Here is an 8,944-nt window from a genome sequence, read left to right as displayed (position 1 = left end):
AAAAGTCTGAGAACCATTGTCATACAAGACCTGTTCAATCCCCACCTCGTTCTTGAGGCCTTCCTGATCATTCAGGGCTTACTTTTCCTTTCTTTAAAAAAAGAGAGTTTGTGTATTTTCCCTCTAAAGTCATAAGTATATAGTGTAAGACAATCGGTGAATTTAAAAACGCATAAAGAAGAAAATAGACATTCTCTATAATCCCACTTCTTAGAGGAAATAAATGTGACAGTCTGAAAGATGACTTTCTATTGTATTTGCTGAGTTTATCATTTAACTCTTTAAAACAAAAATGGAATTATTTTGTATAAGCTGTTTGGTAACTTCATGATACTCCATCCTCCCCCCTCCTGCTCCACAATTAAGTGCTGACTTGGCCCAACAGGTACATGAATGAGCATTTAATCCTCACAACAACCCGATGAGGTGGGTACTGTTATTATTCCATCTTTGTAACTGAGGCTCAGAGAGGTTTTGGTACACACCCATTTCACAGAGCTGCTAAATGCTAGAGCCTGGATTCTGACCAGGGGTGCCTGGCACTGGGGTTCAAACTGTAAAACAGTGTGAATCAGTTCATTTCCATTATATGGATTTACTGCAATTTATTTAACCAGCCTTTTACTTTTGTTCATTTTTATCCCCCTCCTCTTTTTTTTTTTTTTAGTGTTTGGTATTATAAATAAAGCTTCAGTGTACAACCTCAAGATTAAATCTTTATGTACATTATCTGTAAGTATTTCCATGACTAGTTTCTAGCAGAAGGTATGCTGGGTCAAAGAGACTGCAGAGTTTTAAGTCTTTGGCAAGTTTTGCAAAATTGCATTTCAGATTGTTGTGCCTTTTCAGAATGTTGTACCCCTCGACACTCCTTCCAACAGGCTATGATAGGGCCAGTTTTCTCACACTTTGCCAACACTGGGAATTTTGGGGTTTTTGATTTTTAAATCTTTGCCAATGTGAGAGGCCAAAAATGATTACTCATAATGCTTTAATTTGCTTTTCTTTTGTTACTAATGTGGTGGGTACATTCTAAGGTTACCCCCAATGATCCAAACCCTGTATAATCCCCTCCCCTTGAATGTCTATGATTTGTTTCTAACAAGTATAGCAAAAGTGAATGGATTTTGCAGATGTAATTGAAGTTCTAATCAGTTGATTTGGGGTTCATGAAAAGTAAGTGGGCCTTACTTAATTAGGTGAACCCTTTAAAAGGGCCTCCTCAAGGGGCACCTGGGTGGCTTAGCCAGTTAAGCGTCTGACTTCAGCTCAGGTCATGATCTTGGGGTCCTGGGATCGAGCCCCTCAACGGGCTCCCTGCTCAGCGGGGAGTCTGCTTCTCCCTCTCGCTCTCCCTTTCCCCCTGCTTGTGCTCTCTCTCCCTCTCAAATAAATAAATAAAAACCTTAAAAAAAAAAGTCCCCCCCAAAAAAAGTCCCCATCAAGTTGGAAACTCAACTCAGCAGAATCTCTCTCTTTCTCTCTCTCTGTCTCTCTCTCGCTCGCTCTCCCTTGCTGCTGCTGCTGATTTTGAAGAAGCAAGCTGTCATGACATAATGTTGCAAGTAAATGAATTCTACCACCAGTCTGGGAGCTTGGAAGATTATCTTTCCTAGTCAAGCCTCATATGAAAATGCAGCCCAGCCAACACCTTCATTTCAGCTTTGTAAGACCCTGAGCAGAGAACCCAATTAAGCCATGTCCAGAATTCTGAGTTACAGAAACTGGGAGACAATAAATGGGTGTTATTTTAAGCTACTGAGTTTGTGGTGCAACAATAATTTTTTCATGTGTAATTGATCATGCTTTTTTCTTCTTTCCAGCGCATTTTTCTGTTAGCATTCATCACTTTCTTATTTAAGTCATTAATACATTAAACCTTTTTTTGTTTGAAGATTTTATTTATTTATTTGACAGACAGAGAGACACAGCGAGAGAGGGAACACAAGCAGGGGGAGTGGGAGAGGGAGAAGCAGGCTTCCTGCGGAGCAGGGAGCCCGATGCTGGGCTCGATCCCAGGACTCTGGGATCATGACCTGAGCTGAAGGCAGACGCTTAATGACTGGGCCACCCAGCCGCCCCATTAAACCTTTTTTTGTAAGGTTATCAACCCATTTGTCTGTCATAAATAATAAACAGCAATAAACATTGCTTTTTTTTTTTTTTTTTTTGTAAGAGAATTAAGCTTACATTTCCTTGTTTCACAAATAAAGTTAGCTGAATTGGTTGCTTTTGGTGATTAGTCTAAGAGACCAAATCCCATATCCTCATTGGACTCCTCCAACTCTTCCTTTGCTTCAACTTTGGCTGGGGCTGTGGCCACAGATGCAGATGGATCAGCCAAGAAGGCCATGACCGTTTTCAGCAAGTGGGAAGGTGTCATCAGCCTCCACAGACAAAGCCAGGACCCGCTTGTATCCATTGATGGTAGAATGGGGCACTGATGCAATAGTGGGGTAACCTAGCTGCAGACAGATGCTGGCAGCACGCACACCCTCTGGGAAGTGAAAATGCAGTTTCCTCTGTCGTGTCAAGCACTTCAGGGGTGTAGATGCTGCCCTTGTCAAACACCTGCTAGATGATCAGCCCAAAGCCCCAAGGAGAAGGGGGAGAGGTTCAGCATGCTCAGCAGTGAGGCTTCACTGGCTCCCACTTTGTCTCCAGTCTCAAGCAGCTGCACATCACTCAGGATTTCAATGGTGCCCCTGGAGATTTTAGTGGTGATGCCGAAAGCTTGGAAGAAGGAGGTCTTTTCAGGCCCCAGACCAGTGTCCTGAGCTGGCACAGTGACTTCACATGGGGCTATGGCACCAGCACGGGTGGCAGCTGGCACCTTATTGGCCAGCAGCATGTCCCTGATCCCAGTGAAGTCCTCCTTGGTGACACAAAACCCATACTCCCCCAGTTATGAGGCAACAGGTTCTCCAGAGCTGGGTTGTTCTCCAGATGCCCTTGGATGGCCTTGTTCTTGCCCATCAGCACCACAGCCTTCCCACGGAGGGACATGCGGATCTGCTGCATCTGCTTGGAATCCATGTTGTCTGCTCCCACAGTGAAGCATTTTGGATAATCATCCAAAAGTTGGATGATCTTAAGGAAGCAGCTGGACTTCCAGGTCACCCTGTCTTCCCTGGGCATCATGGTGGTGTGTCAGGGATTGCCATGCAGGGTTTAAAGACGATGCCACCCTCATGGGGATGCCTGGAAAGCACAACAGTCATTGCACTTTTATGCAGTCAAACTCATTGGTCTTTCCCGTCTGGGGTCTACCTTCCTTGTGCCACTTGGAAGGCCCATCCTCATCCCAAGGTTACAGGAAAAGTCACGTATATTTTTGTCTAGTGCCTTTGTGGTTTTATCATTACATTTAAATCTTTAATCCATCTGAAGAAGGTTTTGGTAAAAGGTGGGGTGCAGAGAGGTCTGACTTTAAATTTTTTCAAATGCACCAGTAATATATACTGAATCATTGCTTGCTTTTCCATTGAATTCCTATCAAACCAAAAGTCTGATTTTTGGCCTTTTCAATGTTATATTAAATCTGCCAAGTTCTGGGCGCCTGGGTGGCTCAGTCATTAAGTGTCTGCCTTCAGCTCAGGTCATGATCCCAGGGTCCTGGGATCGAGCCCTGCATTGGGCTCTCTGCTCAGCGGGAAGCCTGCTTCTCCCTCTCCCACCCCCCTGCTTGTGTTCCCTCTCTCGCTGTGTTTCTCTCTGTCAAATAAATAAATAAAATCTTTTAAAAAAATAAAAATAAAAAAATAAATCTGCCAAGTTCTGCTTTAGTGTCAAACTATTTTCATTATTAGAACTTTATACTGCATTTGAATATCTAATAGGGAAAAGCACCGTTCATTTCTCTTTTATAAACTGTCCTCACTAATTCTCACACATTTCTTTTTTCATTTTATCTTTTGAATTATTATGTCAAATTCCATTGGCAATTTAATTATATTTGTGGTATACCAAATTACATTTATGGATTTATACATTTATAGATAAATTGGAGGAAAACTGTTGTCATATATATATAATTCTATACTGGAACATATTTTGGTACTCCATGTGTTTTTTGTTTTACATGGCCCTAGTCAAGAAAGTTTTCTTCATATAGACTTTTTACATTTCTTGTTGACTTAATGATAGGATTTTAAATGTTTTCATTTAAAATATATTAATTGTAGTATATTTTTAAAAGATTTTATTTATTTATTTGAGGGAGAGAGAGCACAAGCAGGTGGAGCAGCAGGCAGAGGGAGAGGGAGAAGCAGACTCTCCACTGAGCAGGGAGCCCAACTCAGGACTCGATCCCAGGACCCGGGGATCACGACCTGAGCCGAAGGCAGACGCTTAACCAACTGAGCCACCCAGGCACCCCTAACTGTACTATATTTTTATAATTGTTTATTGCTAGATTATAGGAAAGATATTTATTTACTTAATTATGCAACCATAAATTAGCAAAAGTTTGGCAAAAATCAATGAAAGTATTCTATAAGAATCAATTGGCTATGTGGAATTTACAATTACCATACAATTACATATTTACAATCACAATTACCATTACAATTCAAATTACAATGTACAATTACAATACAATTGCATATTTTATTATTATTTGTAAATTATTTGCTATACTTCCTTCATATCAATAAATTTATAATAAACATATATGTATATATATAAGTTCTTTCCTAAAGAGCCAGTTCTTCAGCATTTATCAGCACCCAGTAGTGGGGTATATGTGCCCGTGCTGATTAGTCTAAGCCAACATGGAAATCCCTAATTCCTTGTCAGTGATTGGTTCAGGAAGGGGCAGATCTAAGCCAGTGTGGGTCAATGGAACAGAAAACAGGTTTTCTGGGGGATTCTGAAAAGAAGCTTCCTTGCTCTTTGGTGAGAGCCCCAGGAAGCCAGCTTCTCTCCCTGGTCACAGACAGGAGGCATATGGTCCCAAGTATTTTGGCAGCCATTGTGTGAACATAAGAATCACCCTCAGAATGAAGCTGAGCCTGTCAACAGTAGAGCAGGGAAACAGAAAGAACCTGCTGATGACACCTCAGACCCCAGGCTCATCTAACTATACAGTCTGCCCTACCTCTGGGCTTGTTGTTTGAGCCAGCTCATTTCCTGTTTATACCACTTTTCGCTAGGCTTTCTATTAGCCCAGAGCACCCTGCTGATGCACGAGGAATGAAGGAGATCAATGAAGCACCATCCATAGCTTCTCAACCGATGACAGCACCTTCCCTCCCTCCACTCTCCCCAGATCATCCTTCCCTGTACCCGGGGCATATGTGCAGCCCAGCCTCTGCCCCTGGCACTCTCCCTCCTCACTCACGAGCCACACTGGAAGCTTCTCTCCTTTAAAGCTCAAATCCCACCACCTTCGTGAAACTTGTCTAGTTCAAAGGGAATTCTCCTTCACGCTTGGCTTGAATGAGCCTCACCACGTATTGCTTTCTGTGGATGCCTGTGCTCTCCTGAGGCTGGGTCCCTCTTCTCAACTAGAGCAAAATCCTCTGGGGCCAAGACCATTCTGTGTGCATCCGTTGGCCTTTTCTACTGCCTGGCTCAACCTCTTGCTCCTTGTAATGTTCAGTCAGTATTTGATGAGGAAACTACCGGCCTTTAATCTCTTCTCCTCCTTGCTTTTTATAAGCTGTGGGCACCAGGATTCAGCTGAATGAGATTCCGACAACAGCAAGAGGAGTGTGATTTTGTTTTGAAGGTCTTTACAAGTATAAGGCATGTCTATAGTGGCTATAAATAATTTCTATTGTCCATAACTCAAGCTGATCAAAATAGACCTCGTCACCATGATGCGGCAAAATCTGGTACAAGCTGCTTTTCTGCTGCCTCCAAACCAATTACACATTTGGAGCAGATGAAAATCTGACCGGATTCCTCCTGAATCGGATTAATGCCCCATCCACAATCACATTAATCACAATCTGTCTATGATTAGACATCGGATAATCCCACTGGACAAAAGGTGACAACCCAGATTCTATTATCTCATTTATTGTCTATTTTTGGAATTTGCTAGTAACTGTAGCCTTCAGAAGATGTTTTCCAGTGAAAGAGGATCGTCTGCGCATTTTTTTTTTTTTGAAAAATTGTTGCTTGATGGACTTCGATTGTAGCCAAACATTTGGTGTCATTTATAATTCCTATTTTATTTTAAGGTGACGAAGAGACAAAATAGGGCATGAATGTTTGGTCCTTGTTAGGAGAAAAAACATACATATTTAGCATCTTATGAATATGTGTTGGAAAGACTAAAAGACGTCCTTTAAAACCTTTAACGGGCACCTGGGTGGCTCCATTGGTTAAGCATCCGACTCTCAGCTCAGGTCTTGATCTCAGGGTCATGAGTTTAAGCCCCACGTTGGGCTCAACACTGGTCGTGGAGCCTACTTAAAAAAAACAAAACACCAAAAAACTTTTAAAAGACTATGACTATAGCTTTATGAAGAGGCATCCTCACATTTGAGGACATACGATAAATCATTATCCATTTGTCTGAGTCTCATAAAAGGGAAGCATCTCTGATTGGTTAGGGGACTGTAACTGGACCCCAAAGTCTGCAAAACCTAAACCCACACACATCTGTGCAGGATGGTGGAGCTAATGACAATATTTAGTTTTTCTGCTGGGGAAATCCATTGAAAAATAAGCGTCACTAATGTTCAAATGAAGCAGATAGCTGACAGTTCCTCTCATTTGAATCTAGAAATACTACTAACGAAAAATACAAAGACCACGTGAGTCAGGGTGATTCTGAGTCCATGCCCGCATTCCCTGACTTCAGGTCTGGCCCAGATAGCACAGCAGAGAAAACCTTAAGTCTCCTTCCACCCCAGAAAGATACAATTCACAATGCAAAATTGGTCCCCATGATGCTGGTGTCTGAATCTTAACCCAGATTTTCAGAATGTTTTTTCAATATCTTTAACAAGTAAGTTACAAATGAGTGGTATTCTTTTCCTCTTGCCTCAGGATTACATATAGAAATTCTTCTCTTTACCCCATGTGACTGGTTGAGATTAATTGATCACCATCCACCCTTCCCCCAGACCAGCCTTCCTCCTGACCTGCCTGTTTCTAAAGAGAGAGAGGGGCCGGCCCAAAGTCCACAGGCACGTCTTCTTGCCTCACACCCCGCCCCCACACCCTCCTGATTTACGTTCTCGTTACTTCTTGCCTCGCTTGACTCATCCGTGTGTTAATCTTTCCACAGAACAGCTCTGTTCATGCCATGTTCCCATCCGAATCTCTTCACACTACAACAGGATCACAGAAGTTCTCCTCTGTCAAGGGAATGCCCTCAGAGTTCCTCAGCCTGGCGTGTGAGGCTTCCTACGGTGGAACCCAAACTTCTCGTTCAGTCTTTTGCTCGGCTGCCTCCTCTGTGACAGTCCAGCCACATGCACCTGCGGCGTGGCTGTGGCTTTGCTCGTGCCCCTGCCCACGTTCAGTCCTCACTCCACCCTCTCCCCACTGTTCACATTTCCCCCCAAATGCGCTTGACTCACGTATCTCCTTGCTCTGTCTACAAAACCATTCCCTCCTCCTCCTCCTTCTCGGCCTGGAAGAATCATACTCGTCCCACAGGGCTCAGACGAGATGCCGTGGCCTCCAGGAAGTCTTTCCAGCCCCCACTGCTGCCCTCCCCACCCTGCTGATCCCAAGTCAAAGGTGAGCAAAGCCGGACTCTAGGTAAAGTGGCAAGGACAGATTCTAATCAGCAGTATACTACGGTACCAGGGCCAAGAGTCCCATGTGAACTGGACTCAACTTTGACTTGTACAGAGGTGACCAGGTGTTTTAAAGGGAGAATGAGGGAATAGGGAGGGAGGAAATGGGGGTTGGTTCATGAGAAACCCATCTGGGTTTGCTAATTGGTGCTTATCCAAGGTGGGCTCCTCCCCTCCACAGTGGCTGGGAGACAGGGGCCCTATCTTCAGATGTTGACAGGAACAAACAGTAAATTCTCTTGACAGCCTTGAGTTTCTGAGGAAGGCACTTGGGTGGGGGGGCAGGGTGGTCCTATGGATGCAGCCTTGAGCTGCTAGAAACCATGTTAGTGTTTTGTTCAAGGTTGAGGCCTTGTGGAGAAAGGGCTCAGAGGAGCCTGGCTAGAGTTTGGTCAAAGGAGAGAATCGTCTCCTACAATTATTTTCCTCTCTACTGTGTTACCTGCTTCAGTGAAGGACACCCTGTCCATCCAGGGCCCCAACCTGAAGCCTAGTCCATGTGGCAGGAGGCTGGCCTCTCAGCAAAACAACCATCCAATCCTGCTTTGGTGAATCTATTCCCTGTGGAGCTCAGTCTCTCCCTCATTGCTTTCCTCCCTTTCTTCCTCATGTTACCCATTACCTGGATCTCAGCAAGGGAAGGAATCATTCTAGGTGGAAACGGAGCACTGGAAGGGAGGCCCAGTGAGGCTGCAGGCTGGCAGAAGACAGCCCGGAACACCCGTGCTCCCGGCCAGAGGCTCAGAAGCACTCCCAGGCTGTGCCAAGCTGGCGAGGACTCCCCCTCCTGGAGAGATAGGAAAAATGCAGCTTTCCCCCAAAACACCAGGCACAGCTCCTTCCCATGGCCCCCTCCAGTCCCAAAGTCCAGGGTTAGCAGTTGTCCCTAAAGCTATCTTCAGGGTGCTATTTGGAAAGAAACAAAAGGCTGGGGCAGAGGGAGAGGGAGAAGCAGACTCCCTGCCAAACAGGGAGCCTGATGCGGGGCTCGATCCCAGGACCCCAGGATCATGACCTGAGCTGAAGGCAGATGTTCAACTGATTGAGCCACCCAGGCACCCTGACCATGGGTTTCTTAATAGAGAATGACTTCAACACATGTCCACTGTAAACAAAGTAACAAACGAACAAACAAGACCATTCCCATATGGACAGACTCAGTAGCACAAGTTTGCAACTAGTCT

The 8,944-nt window shown here is 44.4% G+C and overlaps 1 pseudogene; it reads right to left on the bottom strand.

Moving 5' to 3' along the window:
• Positions 1–2,239: 2,239 nt before the first annotated feature.
• LOC116640779 lies at positions 2,240–3,138 on the bottom strand (annotated as a pseudogene).
• Positions 3,139–8,944: the final 5,806 nt, after the last annotated feature.

This window comes from Phoca vitulina, unplaced genomic scaffold (genome assembly GCF_004348235.1).
Source record: "Phoca vitulina isolate PV1807 unplaced genomic scaffold, GSC_HSeal_1.0 scaffold20, whole genome shotgun sequence".
NCBI lineage: Eukaryota > Metazoa > Chordata > Mammalia > Carnivora > Phocidae > Phoca > Phoca vitulina.
This window is presented reverse-complemented; position numbering and strand designations above follow the sequence as displayed.